Source organism: Hemicordylus capensis, chromosome 1, assembly GCF_027244095.1.
Source record: "Hemicordylus capensis ecotype Gifberg chromosome 1, rHemCap1.1.pri, whole genome shotgun sequence".
NCBI lineage: Eukaryota > Metazoa > Chordata > Lepidosauria > Squamata > Cordylidae > Hemicordylus > Hemicordylus capensis.
The window spans coordinates 411569406-411585862 of record NC_069657.1 but is presented as its reverse complement, the minus strand read 5'-3'; the positions used below and the strand labels follow the sequence as shown (position 1 = coordinate 411585862).

At 45.0% G+C, this 16457-nt stretch overlaps 1 protein-coding gene across 5 annotated transcripts in view; it reads left to right on the top strand.

The window, feature by feature from the left end:
• Window positions 1–16457, top strand: part of DISP1 (dispatched RND transporter family member 1) — a 128024-nt gene that overhangs the window by 73080 nt on the left and 38487 nt on the right. The window lies entirely within an intron of this gene.

The window sequence follows — 16457 nt, the reverse complement described above, 5'->3', positions numbered from 1 at the left end:
TGGGCAGGCGGTTACAGGGGGAAACGGTCCAGGCAATTGAGGCCTGTTCCTTTTTCGGGCCCTTCTCCCAATCCTCTGACCCCAGGGAGCTCTGAGGACACCCCCTCGAGGATTAGGGTGCTGCTGCTGAATGCCAGGTCAGTTAATGCAAAAACATCTCTCATCCACGATTTGATTGTGGATGAGCGTGCTGACCTGGTATGTGTGACGGAGACCTGGTTGGATGCGCTGGGCGGGGTTGGTCTCTCTCAGCTTTGTCCTCCAGGTTTCCAGATCGTGCAGCAGCCCGCCTCGAGGGTCAGGGAGGAGGCGTTGCAGTCATCTTTTGAGAGACCCTCCCCGTTTCCAGGTGCCCGGTCAGGCAATCTCAGAATTTCGAGTGTTTGTCCTTGAGGGTGGGCCTCCGAGATAGGCTGGGGATTCTGCTGGTGTACTGACCACTCCGCTGCACTTCAGTCTTCCTACCAGAGCTGGCGGGGGTGGTCTCGGAGGTGGCCTTGGGTTCCCCCAGGCTTATTGTTTTGGGGGATTTCAATGTCCACGCTGAGGCCCCCCTAGTGGGTGCGGCTCAGGATTTCATGGCCTCCATGGCAACCATGGGCCTGTCTCAATTGGTATCGGGCCCTACCCACGTGGCGGGACACCCTCTGGATCTGGTTTTTGCCGACTGGGAAATAAATGATCTGGAGGTGGGGGAATTTGAGACCACTCCCTTGTCATGGACAGATCATCATCTGGTGGGGTTTAGTTTGACTGCTCCGTCTGCCCTCTGCAGGGGTGGTGGGCCTATTAGGATGGTCCGCCCCCGGAGGCTTATGGATCTGCTTGGATTCCAGACGGCCCTCGGAGTTTCCAGTGTTCAGAGCTGGTGACCCTGTCGAGGCCCTGGTTGATCTCTGGAACGGAGAGGTGGCCCGGGCTGTTTACACGGTTGCTCCTAAATGCCCTCTCTAGCTTGGTGGAGCCCGATCTGCTCCTTGGTTTTCCTCGGAGTTTAGGGCGATGAAGCAACTCGGGCGACGGCTGGAACGACGCTGGAGGAAGAGTCGTCTCGAATCCGACCGAACACGGGCTAGAGCCCATTTTAGGGACTACGCCGTGGCGGTGGGGGCGATGAAGAAATGCTTTTTCTCCGCCTCCATTGCATCTGCTCTGTGCAGACGAACAGAGCTGTTTCGTGTGGTAAAAATCTTGCTCCACTCATCCCCCCAGACAATAGGGGAGGAGTCATCTACAGCTCTTTGTGATCAGTTTGCCTGTCACTTTGCAGATAAAGTCGCTCGCATCCGTGCTGACCTGGACTCCAGAGTTTTGGCAATTCCGGCAGACGTGCCTCTGGTACCATCTGGTCCCGTTGTGTTGGATTATTTTCAGTTGGTGCGGCCTGAGGTTGTGGACAAGATCCTGGGCAGTGTGCGGGTGACTTCGTGCGCTCTTGACCCTTGCCCTTCATGGCTAATAAAAGCTGCCAGGTAGGGGACAGTTAGATGGCTGGAGGTGATCGTTAATGCTTCATTAAGGGAGGGCAGGATGCCATCGTGCCTTAAGGAGGCGGTGGTAAGACCACTATTAAAAAAGCCCTCCCTTGATCCCTCCAACCTGGATAACTTTAGACCTTCCCTTTTTGGGCAAGGTGATAGAGCGTGTGGTGGCGTCCCGGCTGCAGAGGGTCTTGGATGATACGGATTATCTGGACCCTTTTCAATATGGCTTCCGCCCCAGGTATGGGACTGAGACTGCCTTGGTCGCTCTAGTGGATGACCCACGCCAGGAACTAGACAGGGGGAGTGCGTCCCTGTTGGTTCTGCTGGACCTCTCGGCGGCATTCGATACCATCAACCATGGTATCCTTCTGGGCCGCCTCTCGAGTATGGGAATCGGAGGCACTGCGTTGCGGTGGTTCCGGTCCTTTCTTGGGGGGAGGGTCCAGAAGGTGGTGCTGGGGGACTACTGCTCGGCCCCATGGCCGTTGGCCTGTGGGGTCCCGCAGGGATCGGTATTGTCCCTCATGCTGTTTAACATCTACATGAAGCCGCTGGGAGAGGTCATCCGGGGACTTGGACTGAGTTGTCAGCAATATGCGGATGACACTCAGCTCTATCTCTCTTTGTCATCTGATCCTAGGGAGGCAGTAGATGTCCTGAATCGGGGGCTGGAGGCCGTGATGGGCTGGATGTGGGCTAATAAACTGAAATTGAATCCGGATAAGACGGAGGTACTGTTGGTCAGTAGGAGAGCCAATCGGGATGAGGATATTTTACCGGTTCTGGATGGGGTTGCACTCCCCTTGAAGGAGCAAGTACGCAGCTTGGGGGTACTACTGGACCCGGCTCTGCTTTTGGAAGCTCAGGTAGAGGCGGTGGCCAGGGGTGCCTTTACACGGCTTCAGCTAGTGCTCCAGCTGCGTCCCTTTCTCGAGAAGGCAGATCTGGCCACGGTTACCCACGCCTTAGTCACGTCGCGGCTGGATTACTGTAACACGCTCTACGTGGGGCTGCCCTTGAAGAATATTCGGAAACTGCAGCTAGTGCAAAACGCGGCAGCGAGGGTGCTATCCGGAGCTGCCCGTTGGGAGCACATCACTCCCATTCTGAAAGAGTTGCCCTGGCTGCCGGTTCGTTTCCGGGTCCAATTCAAGGTGCTGGTTTTGACCTTTAAAGCCCTTAACGGTTTGGGCCCAGGGTATTTGAGGGACCGCCTGCTCCCGAGGGTTGCTGCCCGCCTGACGAGGACATCTGAGGGGGCCCTGAGTGCCGACAATGAGAGAGGCCTGGCTGTCGTGCACTCGGGACAGGGCCTTCTCTGTTGCTGCTCCCAGACTTTGGAATGCTCTCCCAGTGTTCATTCGCTCCTCGGACTCCATCACGGCTTTTAGAAAGCTTGTTAAAACTTGGCTTTTTACCCAGGCTTTTACATAATAGTTTTATTGCTGCTTCTGTGTGTTTTTACTTGTATTGTTTTTATGCCTGTTTTTTATGTTTTTATATTTTTTAGCTTGATGTGTTTATTGTCTTTTTATTGTATTTAACTTTTGTAAACTGCCTTGGGGTTGTCTTTTAACGAAAGGCGGTATAGAAATGCAACAATAAATAAATAAATAAATATTTACCTGACATAGTACATGGATGAATAGTGTATGTAGTTCCGAGTTGTCCTGGCTGACTAACCATGTTGGGACTTATCTCTATACAGAGGAATAATGGGAACCAGTACAACTTAAGGACATGATGAAACTGGTTCAAAGTGGCAGAGATTGTCTTTCATTGTCATAAAATACCCTGTCTGACTATGTTAGTACAGTATTGCAGTATTTTCACATTCCTTTAATGTTTATATATGAACCTTTGCTTTGTATTGGTTGGGCAATAATACTAGATGTTCTCAGTTTTTAAAATGCTTTCAGTTTGAAAATGTCACCAGAAGTTAACAATTTACTTCGCATATTAAATTAAACTAGCTGGGCTGGGCACAGAGCATTTGCACCTCTGCTGGCCCACTTCTCCCCCCCCCCCCCCACGCCCCACCTGGTGCTTTCTGCCTGGTGGGCCATTCGGCCCGCCACCACCTCCCTCCCACCTGCCAATTCCTGGTGGCCAGGCCGCTGCCTCCTGCTCTCGGCGGCTGAGCCAGGCTAGCCTGCCACTATCTCCTCTTGGTGGCCGGGCCAGGCCGGCCCACCACCTCCTGTTACCAACATGGCTGGCCTGACCCGCCACCGCTGCCATTGTCTCCCCATTGCTATCCCCCAGGGAGCTGCTCTCGTGAGAGTTGCCACACATGGAATTAGCAACGGGTACGTCTAGGAGAAATATATAGAAGATCATTGAGATTTTTTCTGCTCTTGGAATAAATTACATTAATCAGGTTCCAATTTTTTATTCAGTTCATTCTTTCTATTTCAAATATTGCTTTACTTTAAATATTGCCATTTTCTGTTATAATCTCTGCTAATATTTTGTAACTTACAAGAGACACATATTGAACATTAATTTTTACCGTAGAATGCCCAAATCACACAGTGTTTGAGAATTGGACAAAAACTGACGAATCACTTTCACATGCTGTATATAACTTTGCATAGTTTGGCTGAAGATAAAGAAGCTGGACATGTGACCAAGGCAAACAAGCTGTGATTGCTGTGTCTATGCATGCTATGTTCCATAAATGAGAGTCAAAACTAGTATTCTGGGTTAGTTAGCAGTTCTTGCTTCAGCCAAAATATCAAAAATGTCGTGAAAATTGCTGTTCTGAAGCTGGATTAGCAACCTCTCCCACATAGAAGCCTTTTACTTGATCTCTTGGTATCTGCATTGTTGCACACGATTTTCATGTGCCAGCACCTGCATCCGAGCCAAACAAAATGTACTTAAAGCAGTGTTTGCAAAGCTGGTCTCTCCGGAGACCGGTGTGTATTAACTCAGCATTTTAGTAGCATTTGGACTTGCAAGAAAAGACTTTTGAAAGTGATATCTGGTTCCACATACTTTAGGGAGCTCAGCATGTGCCCTAAAGCTGTTGTTTAAAATAAATAGAAATGCTTAGTGTCTGTTGATTATTCTATGCTAAGTCAATCCCTTTCTAAACCAAGCCTAACCATCTATTGCCCAGCTGCGTCTGGTACTTTTAGGTCACCAGCAAGATTTTCTTGGGGCTCTTCTCCTGGTTACATTGTGATCCACAGGAGCGCTTATGGAATGAGTAGGAAAATGCACAGAGTGCATAGAGTCCTCTAAGTGGTGAACCTTAAGCTCTGTTCTACTTGCCTAAAACTTTCCAGGTGTCCACCCCATCAGTACACATTACTCCCTGGCACCAGTCTCTGCCCTCTGCTCAGCCAGGCCAACTACCTGCCAGTCAGACCCTGATCTGGCCATTCCACCTTAGTACTTGCACAAGCTTTGTTCTTGTACATTAGGCTGGAGTCCTTCACCCTTTACCATTTCCTTCTACTTCTCTAAACCCAGATCCCTTTCTCTCTTTAGCATGAAGCTCAATCTCAACTTTTCTGAACTGGTGAGATTACTGGTATATTAATCTAGAGCAACTTGCTTTGCATTGTCCTCTTTTAATTAATGTATGTATCGCTCCATGAATAATTTATTTTTTGTGTGTGAATTCTGAGTTGATGATGCACTACAATAATTTTGGGAGGTTAGCTTTCCCTGTTATATTGAGGACTGTTTCACATACTTTTCTATGTAGAAATAATCTCAATTAAAAACATAATGTATACAGCGCTGTGTGTGAATATGCAAGCATCTATTTTATCATGAATATAAATGTTGAGAAGTCAGTCCAGAAAACATCATATGTGAAACAGCCTTAGCTGGAAGTCATCAGTGCCACAGTGTGCATGTTCTGAAAATGTAATATTAAATGCAGGTGTCTTCCCATTTTCATATGACACATTTATTAAATTTAGTGTATAATGAAATCAGCATTCATTACTGTATATGCCCACATTGTTAACTTTAATTGGATACTGAAAGAAGAAAAACCTCTCTATTTACAGGAGAAGTTAACTAAAATTTAACTAAAATTTTTAGACTTGGCAAATAACCAATTCAGCACAGCAGGTTATGGCATGTTTTTCAAGACTGTAGAGCTTAACTTTTGTCAATGACCTAACATTAAAAGAATGAAATGTTGATTCTCACTGTATATTGATTGTCAAAAGGGGCAGCAATGCTTGTGTTCTATTTTTCAGTTGAGTGGGGCTTGGCATCATGTTCAGATTTGAATTATGAAAATTCTAATGAACTTGAATTGAAACATTTCAGTGAAATGTCATCAATATATGAATGTTTGGTCTCCTTCTAAAAACAAGTCTGACTGTGCAAAAGAGTCAGACTTTACTTCTGAGCGTGTTATCTTTTCTTAAAAAAAGATATAACTTTTCAAGTTAGTGAAAATGTGAATAATGATAAATGCGGGTTGTCTCTTAAGGAGCACAAGTAGAAGATGGGCCCTCACTCAATGGCAGAGCATCTGCTTTGCATGCAGAAGGTCCTAGTTTCAATCCTGGCATCTCCAGGAAGAAGCCTTGAAGAGCTGCTGCCAGTCAGTGTAGATAGTATTGAGCTAGATGAACAATAGTCTGACTCAATATAGGGCAGCTTCCTATATTCCAAGAGGAGAGAAGGTTGCATGAGTGAACTTCCTTACTACAGCAGCCCCTGCACCCTCCAAAAATCATTTAGTGTATAATGATGATCTTCCAGAACAAAACTCTATGTGGTGCAGATGACTCACTGTACCAGTAAGGGGAAATGGGCATGAATCCCATCCCCATGAATGAAGCAACTTTCATTCGCACAAGAGTCACTTAAGATACAAACTTGAGAATCTTTGACTTTTTTAAAAGCTGTATTTAGTTGGTGTAATTTCTAATCTATTAACTTATTAATTTCTTTGTGAACAGGATCTGCACTATACTGTATGTAGCTGTCAATGTAACTACTCTTCTTGCTTCTCACTTTGAACTAAGGGCATTCTAGTAAGGGGAGAAAAGGTCACGCCACCTATTGCAGAAGGCAGTGCATTGCCTTAACCAGCTTTTAATGCAGTATTTATCACTGTTGTGCACTACTGTGTCAGAAGGATGTTAACATGCGTTCACCAGCAGTACAAAACGAATGTAAAATGTCAGTGCAAACTGGCTCACACTGTGAAATGTATTGCTTGTTGAAAAGTCATCACTAGTATATACCACAACTACCCTCATATCACCCAGTGTCGCCTTATTGCTGCTTGAACTATGAGGGAACAGATAGGGAGGCCCTTTATGATATTCACAAGCCCCACTCCTTGACTCCTCCCCTGTCCCATTTTTGGCCCTGCTATAGCATTTTTAAAAACAATAGCTAAATAGGGTAGGCCTCTAGTTCCTCTGTAATTCTAGCACTGCCTTAAATGCAATGCCTTTCAATGTAATTGGTTCAGATGTTTCTGCCACTCTGAGTGATGTGAGTATGTGAAAGAGCACTAAGACTGGGAGGATATCATGGATAGCATACGTTGCAGTGCTACACAGTGCTAAGGTTCCTAAATTGTATGTGCCTAACCCTACAAGATCCCCACCACTCATTAAGATCATTGGGAGAGGTCCTTCTTCGGGTGCCACCTGTTCATCTGGTGGCCACTTGGGATCAGGCCGTTTCAATGGTTGCCCCTGGATTGTGGAACATGCCTTCAGGAGATACTTAAAGAGCTTCTTTTTTTAGCCTGACATTTAATATATAGCCTTAATTTTAATCTGGTTTAATTGCTTTAGGATTTCAAACACTGTGGGGCCAGAACGGCCCAGCCCCCTTAATTTTTGTGCTAGTTTCCTTAGCTACTGTTTTTAGCAGACTGCAGGGTCCCATGATTTGGCTGAAGTTGGTAAGACTTGGTGGGGTTGTGGATTTCAATAAGGGCCCCCATGTTTCACACCACAACGTGTACATTAGATTTTGCTACCTCATTTGGATAACTGAATCTGGTAGATCAGTGGCTTGATTCTGAGACAATCACTGTCATGATTTGTTATGAGCACTAACTACAATGAAGCTCTGAGATGAGAAGCTTCTACTTCCAGGTTGCTACAAAGTACAGTTGGTTTTGCCTGAATAAAGCAACTATAAGTTGTAGCAAATCATTCCGTTGGTTCTCTTGGCATGATTTTTGCATTCCACATAAAAACTTCCTTTGTTATATTGGGAAATCTGATGTATTGGAGAAAAACATACTGAAAACTCATACTCTCCAGTTCTATACCATTACTTCTGGGTTTTTAAGATGCATACACACATATATTCGCAAACAGTAATTTAGAGTATTTTACCCTAGCTGCTGCAGTAACAGCTAAGGCAAAGTAATGCTCTCTGTGCTGGCAACTCGTAAGAAGAAAAATATTTTCCTGTATCTTAAATGACTTCAGGGTGACATATTTTGTACCCCGATTTCTTATCTGTGAGTTCTCTGGAGCCTCAGAAGATCAGCCAAGTTTGATAGGCTTCAGCTTGCCTGGCCTTTTGTTCTAATAAATTATTCACAATCAACATTAATTTGATTTTAAAAAATCCTGGCTTTATGGTTTTTAAATACCCCATGTTGATTATTAGTGTGCATATGCTGCACATCAAAATAGTTTGTACTTCTGCCCCATTGTTGTACTTTGTATATGAATGTACCTGGCTACCTAAAAATATTTTTAGACTTTATGTTTGGCAACTCAATATGTGAACTGGAAAAATGTGCTTAGTTTAATAAGAGGGCACATTTAAATAATGCATTTAAGGTCTTGAAATCATTCTAATTAATTCTCTGCCTCTTTAAAAACTAGATTTCACTGGCATTTCAAAAGAGACTTCTTAAATTCTTACTTTGGCCTCTGCTCCACAATCCTGGAGTATTGACGTCTTGTGACCTTTAGAATCTGGCATTTGCAAATGGTAGCAACAAAGTGTTTGAAAACTCATTTCCCATGCCCTGCATCCCTCACCTTCCAAGAAACGGCAGAATAGTTAGTACTTAGACCTAGTGATCTGATAGTCCTTTGAACTGGGATGTCCAGATGAGATAATTAATATAACTAGAATAGCAAAAAAAGCCTCTCCTGCTTATCCAAATAACTGGAGCCATGGCCCACTGTTAATTAAGTATGCAAAGTACTATTTCAGAATATTTTAAAGCTTGTAGCAAATTATACACAAGCTAGATTTAAAAGTGCTAAAATGTACGCGGAATATGAGCAGTGAGCATCGTAATTTAAGGACAAAAATACTGAGAACTTTTGGTCCAATAGATGAATGGCTTCCTTTTTCCAAACACTCAAGCAACAAGATTCCAGTTCTAAACAAGACACTAGACAGTCTGAAAAAAGATCAGACTCAACAAGGCACTTCTTTCTCTTCAGCAGTCTTGAATATGTGCACATGTGCTGGACATTTATTTTTCTGAAGCTTCTTTATGAAAAGTGGACTTGCATACTTCAAACATTTGTATACTTGCCTCCAACTGATGACTCTGCTTATGGTCTTTTGATATCACAGAAAGTAACAGCCATGTGTTTATTCCAACCCATAGAAAAGAAGAAAATCAACTTAATGCCTTCCAGAAAATGTTGAGTTTATTTGGAAAAACAGGAGAGCTGTAAAACGTGATGAACAATAGACTGATAATCTAGCTGTTTCCACAATTAAATTTATTTTATTATGTGATTTATTATGTATCTCTCCTGGGCTACATGATCAAAGTGATAAGCAACAAGCCAAACCTTTCCCCCTTGTGTCTAGATTGTAAGCCTCTTGGGGCAGCGATTCCCCCCCCGCCCTCATTCTCTGTAAAATGACATGTACATAGATAGTGCTATATTAAGAACTAGCTTAACCCGCGTAGAGCATCTGTGTGCTAGTACTTGACTGCTCTCCTCACCCCCTGCCACAGCCCCCCTCATCTCAGAGATCTCTCCACCTTCACCTGAGCCACCGCACTCCTCCTCCTGCTCCTCCTCCATCCTGTTGCTTCCATTCCCCTCACCTATCTTGGTCACTCTTCCATCCCTTTTACTCCATCCCCTCATCCCTCTTGGATGCGGGTGCATTGTTGCTGGTGGGCTGTTGGCCATGCTACAGCCCCTTAATCCTAGAGACCTCCTCACCCGAGCCCCGCTCCTCCCCACAGGAGCAGCAGCAACAGCAGACCAGGCCTTTCCTCGCTGCTGCCACTGCCGTGGCCGCTCATTACCTTCAGGCCCCAAACAGGCCCGGGCCTGTCCCTTGCGTGCCTCCTGCCAATGCCCTCAGTAGCCCCAAACAGCACCTGTGGTTGATTGGGCCCTTCCTTGCCGCCGCTGCCATGGCCACTCGTTCCCCTCAGGTGCTGACAGGCTTGGGCCCATCCCTCGCTCTTCCTTCTTTCACTCTTCCCCTCCCTTCTTTTTCTCTCTTTCTCCTCCAATTGCTCTTCTCCTCTGTCTTTCTTTCCCTCCCTTTTTCTTTTTCTTTCTCTCTCGCTTCCTGAGTTAACAGATCTTGTTCATCTTGTTTCCTCATCTAATTCACACAACAGCAGCGTCCTTCTCCTGAAGGGGCTCTTTCCTCCCTCACGACCCCTCTCTTCGCAGACCCCTGCCCTCTATCTATCTATCCCTCTCCTCTACAATCAAGAACATCTTCCAACCAGTAACAGTTGCATTCCAACTGAACTTAATCATCACAGGCTCCTCTTCCCTATCTGCATATGGAATCCCCACTGCCCAGTCAGGTGCTTCTGCTTGCAAATTCTTGCGAGAGCTGCCATACCTGGGATTAGCCATGGGTACACCTTAGGGAATGATAGATAGATAGATAGATAGATAGATAGATAGATAGATAGATAGATAGTCAGTCTGTGATCTAGGCATTGACTGACATCTGGACTAATGCTGTACATGTCAAGTAATATTTCATGCATGTGGCAGGGCAGGGGTGTTTTTTTCACTGATTCTCTCTCCCTCTGCACCCTCTGGGACACATTTTCAGGAGTTACAGAAAGGGATGACTAGTGGGAATCACCTCGTCCAGGCACTATTCTTTAGACTAAGAAAACAGCTCATCCATTGTAAAGGCGGTGGCCAGGGGTGCTTTCTATCAGCTTCGGCTGATATGCCAGCTGCGTCCGTTTCTCGAGATCAGTGACCTCAAAACGGTGGTACATTTGTCGGTAACCTCCAGACTGGACTTCTGTAATGCGCTCTACGTGGGGCTGCCTTTGTACGTAGTCCGGAAACTTCATTTGGTTCAGAATGTGGCAGCCAGGTTGGTCTCCGAGTCATCTCAGAGAGACCACATTACACCCTCGCTGATGGAGCTACACTGGCTGCCAGTTGGTTTCTGGACGGAATACAAAGTGCTAGTTATAACTTACAAAGCCCTAAACAGCTTAGGTCCTGGGTATCTAAGAGAACGCCTTCTTCGTTATGTTCCCCACTGCTCATTGAGGTCACTTGAGGAGATCCGTCTCCAGTTACCGCCAGCTCGTCTGATGGCCACACGGAGATGGGCCTTCTTGATTGCTGCCCCAAGATTGTGGAATGCGCTCCCTGCGATCCTCCCCATCTCTGACTATTTTTTTAAAAAGGTCTGCAGACCCATCTCTTCACCCAAGCTTTTTCAGCTTTTTAAATTTGTAGGTTTTAATTTTATACTGTTTTTAAATTGTTAAACTTTTTTTAACCTTTTAATATTTGTTTTAATTGTTTTTATGTCATTGTTAACTGCCCAGAGACGAAAGTTTGGGCGGTATATAAGTTAAACAATAAATAAATAATTCTCCCCCTCTTCAGTTATTCTTACAGTAGTGATATAGCCCCATCTCAGATAGATGTACAGGCTGAATCTCGGATTGTGTCAGTAGTAGAAAATATATAATTTAAACTTTTCACGAGATTAGGTAATTTTGATTAATGGAAGACATGCATATACAGTGAGGGAAATAAGTATTTGATCCCCTGCTGATTTTGTCCGTTTCCCCCTGACGAACCCGCACAATAAATATTTCATACAGAAATCATTGCGTATATGATTGTGGCCGTCAGAATTTTGAATGCTAAATAATGGAACAAATAAAAATCATTGAAGGAATGGATAAGTACATTGTGGGACTCTAGTAATGGCAAAAATAAATGTGTGAAGGAAGGAGGACAAAGGGACACTTTAAAAAGAAGCCTATAGATTCATTTAAAAGTAATGTGACTTGCATATTATAAAATTGTAATTGAAAAGCAACTACATTCATTTCCCAGTTCAAATACCAACATTTATACCTACATTACCCAGTTCAAATTTATTTCAAAAGTTCAAATACCCAAACACTGTATTAAAGTACACATAGATGTGTGAGAAGAAATTTTTCACCTTGAATAAATTACATTTTACTAAAGTAAACACCTAACACAGTGGTACTATGAAAATTATCTAGTCCTTAAAACTCATATTTAGCAATAAATACTAGCACAACATCAAGAACTCTGTCTCTGGTGCTGTCCTATTTAAGAATCTGCCTTGAGGCAAAACTACTTGTAATAGCAGGACATTGTATGTCTGGCTCTGATAGCTGATGAATCTGTGTAAATCAGGATAGATACATGCTTAAAAATACAATGGAGTGGTGAGAAGGGTCCTGAACTCTTCCCCTGACCAGGCTTTCCTTCTAGAAATTCCCTTTTCCTATCTGTTTTTCTCCTGATGGAACTTTTGAGATCAGAAAGCAGCCCAGCTAAAAGAAAAATGGTTGGGGACGGGGGATGGTTTTGGAAGCATTCAGTACCCTCTCCCATTTGTTCTTGTAGTGAGCTGGAGTTGTTATGCCGGAAAGCCAGGCCCTTGCCTGGCGTGCAAGTCCAATTAACACACCAAGTTTGTGGAGGTTCAAACCAAAAACCAGTTTATTTTATAGAATAGCTACAGTGGCACTTTGGGAATAATTTCACAAAGTAAAAGCGCATCCTCAGGGGGGTTTCTTATACATTCTTTAAATGATTACAGCATTTTACACATAAGCTGCCTTGCCTCCTTTCCCCCTCCCAACCATTACTTAATGCTCCCTAAATATTTGTGTTAATATAAGCAAGTTCAAAAGAGCACATTAATGCAATCATATCTAACTGGCATGGGGTTGTGTAGCAATGCCTAACTGCCTACTTCTCCTTTTTCCCAGACACTGCATCAACCCACATGTTGGTTATGGCTATTCTTGTAACATCCTTTAAGCAATTCTGATCATAAAGCCCTTAGCTGTCAACTTTTAAACTGCAAAGAACTAAGTAGGGGGTGAGAAGCTTGTTTGCACACAAAATGGAGTCCGTCTGGCCTCCTCATATCAGAGTGCTCAGTTGCTAACGGAAACATAGGTATAGTGGGCATCACAGAAACATGGTAGGACAATGAGAACCAGTGAATCATGGTTATTTTTTGATATAAACTCTATAGAAAAGACAGGGAGGGGTGAATTGGGAGTGGAGTAGCACTGTATGTTAAAGAAGCGATAGAATCTAATAAGCTAGAAAACCGAGGAAGACTGGAGTCCTCCATGGAAACACTGGGGGTGGCAAAACAAGGTCTGAAAGGAAGTGTGCTTCTAGGGACATGCTATTGCCCTCCTCATTAAAATGCTGACAGTGACTGGGAGTTGCAGAAGAAAATCAGGGAGGCATCAAAGAGAGCTGTAATAATGGGTGACTTCAGCTACCACACACAGAGTCAGTAAATTCAGTTGGGTAAGGACAAAGAGGCTGCTGAATGACTGTGCCCTAGAACAGCTGGTCATGGAACCAACCAGAGAAGGCAACTTTGGACTTAATCTTGAGTGGCATACAGGGCCTGGTGCAATATGTCAGTGTCAGGGGACCGTGATCATAGTGTGATCAAATTCAGCATACATGTGAGGAGAGAATCACCAAGGAAGTCTTAACACAAACACTTTGAATTTCAGAAGAGGAAACTTATCTAAAATGAGGAGTTTGGTGAAAAGAAAACAAAGGGAAAATCAGGAGAGTCACTTTGTTCCACAATGAATGGCTTTTATCCAAAACAACAATTATAGAAGCCCAGTTTAAATGTATACCAAAAAGGAAGAAAGGTACCACCGAGTCAGGGAGGTTGCTAGCATGGCTGACAAAGTCAAGGGGGAGAAGACTTTGTTCAGAAATTGAAAGGTCTGCCTAATTGAAGAGAACAGAAAGAAACACAAACTCTGTCAAAAGAAATGCAAGGAGACAATAACGATGGCAAAAAGAGAGTTTGGGCAACATTTAGTTAAAAGCACCAAGGGGGAATAACAAATATTTCTTTAAATACATCAGAAGGAGGAAGCCTGCCAGGGAGGCGGTTGGACTGTTAGATGGTGAGAGAGTAAAAGGGCTCATTAAGGAGGATATGGAGATTGCAAAGAAGCTAAAAGAGATCCGATATGGGTATTGAAGGATGTGGAGATTGCAGAGAAGCTAAAAGAGAGAGAGGTCGGCAATTTCACATTTGAGTTCTTAAGGAATTCATATGTGAAATTGCCGACCTCTTTGCAAAAATATTGCTTCTTTGTAATGCCAGGTCAGACCAGAACAAATCAGAAACCATCCATGATTTGATTCTGGATGAAGGTGCTGACCTGGTATGTATTGCAGAAACCTGGCTGTGAGAGGCTGGGGGCCCAGTGTGGTCCCGGCTTCTTCCTCCAAGGTACTCTGTTGAGGAGTGGGTGAGGGACTGTGGGCAGGGAGGTGGAGTGGCTGTGGTCTATAAGAATAACCTTTCCCTTACCAGGATCCCTGTTAGAGTGTCGGACCATATTGAATGTGTGTACTTAAGTCTGGGGACCAGGGATAGACTGGGACTTCTGTTGGTGTACCAATCGCCCCGCTGCTCAGCGGAGTCCCTAACTGAGCTGACAGACTTGGTCTCGGACTTGGTGTTGGAGTCCCCCAGGCTTGTGGTGTTGGGGGACTTCAAAGTTCACTTTGGGACTGATTTGTCCAGGGCGGCTCAGGAGTTCATAGCGGCCATGATGACTATGGGCCTATCCCAAGTGGTCTCAGGGCCGACACACATTGCTGGTCACACACTTGATTTGGTCTTTCACTCTGATCAGGGTGGTGTTCTGTGGGTGGGGAATCCTGTGATTTCCCCATTGTCATGGACGGACCACCATCTGGTTAAGGTTGGACTCACAATCACTTCCCCCCTTCTCAGGGGTGAGGGACCTATTAGGATGATCTGCCCGAGAACGTTATTGGATCCAATAGGATTTCAAGAAGCCTTGGAGGGATTTAGTGTTGGCTCTGCTGGTGATCCTGTTGATGCTCTGGTGGAGAATTGGAACAGCAAACTCACCAGGGTAGTAGACATGATTGCTCCTAAGCGTCCTCTCCGACCCGCTTCAAAACTGGCCTCTTGGTATACAGAAGAACTACAGAGGCTGAAGCGGCAAGGTACATCACTGGAGCACAAGTGGAGAAAGACTCGGCTTGAATTCCACAGATTGCAACTTAGAGCTCATTTGAAGACCTATGCTCAGGCCATACCTGTGGCAAAGAAGCGATTCTTTTCTGTCCGTATTGCATCCGCAAGTTCACGTCCAGCGGAGTTGTTCAGGGTTGTGAGAGGGCTAGTGAGTGCCTCTCCTCCCTTGAATCAGAATCTGGAACCATCGATTACCTGCTGTGATGTGTTTAATGAATTTTTTTTGCGGGGGGGGGGGACTCTAATATTTGGGCCAACTTAGACTGAGTCTCCACAATTACTTCATTGTCTGATGTGGAAGTGTCCAGTGACTCCTCTTGTGTGATTAGGTTGGATCAGTTCCAGTTTGTGACTCCTGAGGATGTGGACAAGCTGATTGGAACTGTGTGGCCAACATGGCTTATATTATCTGGCAGGGGGGTTGTTGTAGAAGGCCTGGTAGAGATTATAAATGCATCTCTGAGGGAAGGTAGGATGCCTCCTTGTCTTAAGGAGGCAATTATTAGACCGCTTCTGAAGAAGCCTACCCTGGATCCTTCAGAGTTGAGCAACTACAGGCCTGTCTCCAACCTTCCCTGGCTGGGCAAGGTAATTGAGAGGGTGGTGGCCTCCCAGGTCCAGACAGTCTTAGAGGAAACTGATTATCTAGTGCCATTTCAAACTGGCTTTTGGACTGGCTATGGGGTGGAGACTGCCTTGGTTGGCCTGATGGATGATATCCAATTGGCAGTTGACAGAGGAAGTATGACTCTGTTGGTCCTTTTGGACCTCTCGGTGGCTTTCGATACTATCGACCATAGTATCTTTCTGGAGCATCTGACAGGGTTGGGAGTTGGAGGCACTGCTTTGTCATGGTTCCGCTCCTATCTCTTGGGCGGGTTCCAGATGGTGTCCCTTGGAGACTGCTGTTCTTCAAAATCTGAACTTTTGAATGGTGTTCCCCAGGGCTCCATATTGTCTCCAATGTTGTTTAACATCTACATGAAACCGCTGGGAGAGATCATCAGGAGATTTGGTGCAGGGTGCTATCAGTATGCTGATGACACCCAAATCTATTTCTCCATGTCAGCATCATCGGGAGAGGGTATAACCTCCCTAAATGCCTGCCTGGAGATGATAATGGGCTGGATGAGGGATAACAAACTGAAGCTGAATCCAGATAAGACGGAGGTACTCAATGTGCTGGGTCGGAACTCGAGAGATGATTTTGATCTGCTTGTTCTGGATGGGGTCACACTTCCCCTGAAGGAACAGGTATGCAGTCTAGGGGTGCTTCTGGATCCGAGCCTTTCCCTGGTCTCCCAGGTTGAGGCGGTGGCCAGAAGTTCCTTCTGATATGCCAACTGCGTCCGTTTCTTGAGGTGAACGGCCTCAAAACAGTGGTACATCTGCTGGTAACCTCCAGAGTGGATTACTGCAATGTGCTGTATGTGGGGCTGCCTTTGTATGTAGTCCAGAAACTACAGTTGGTCCAGAATG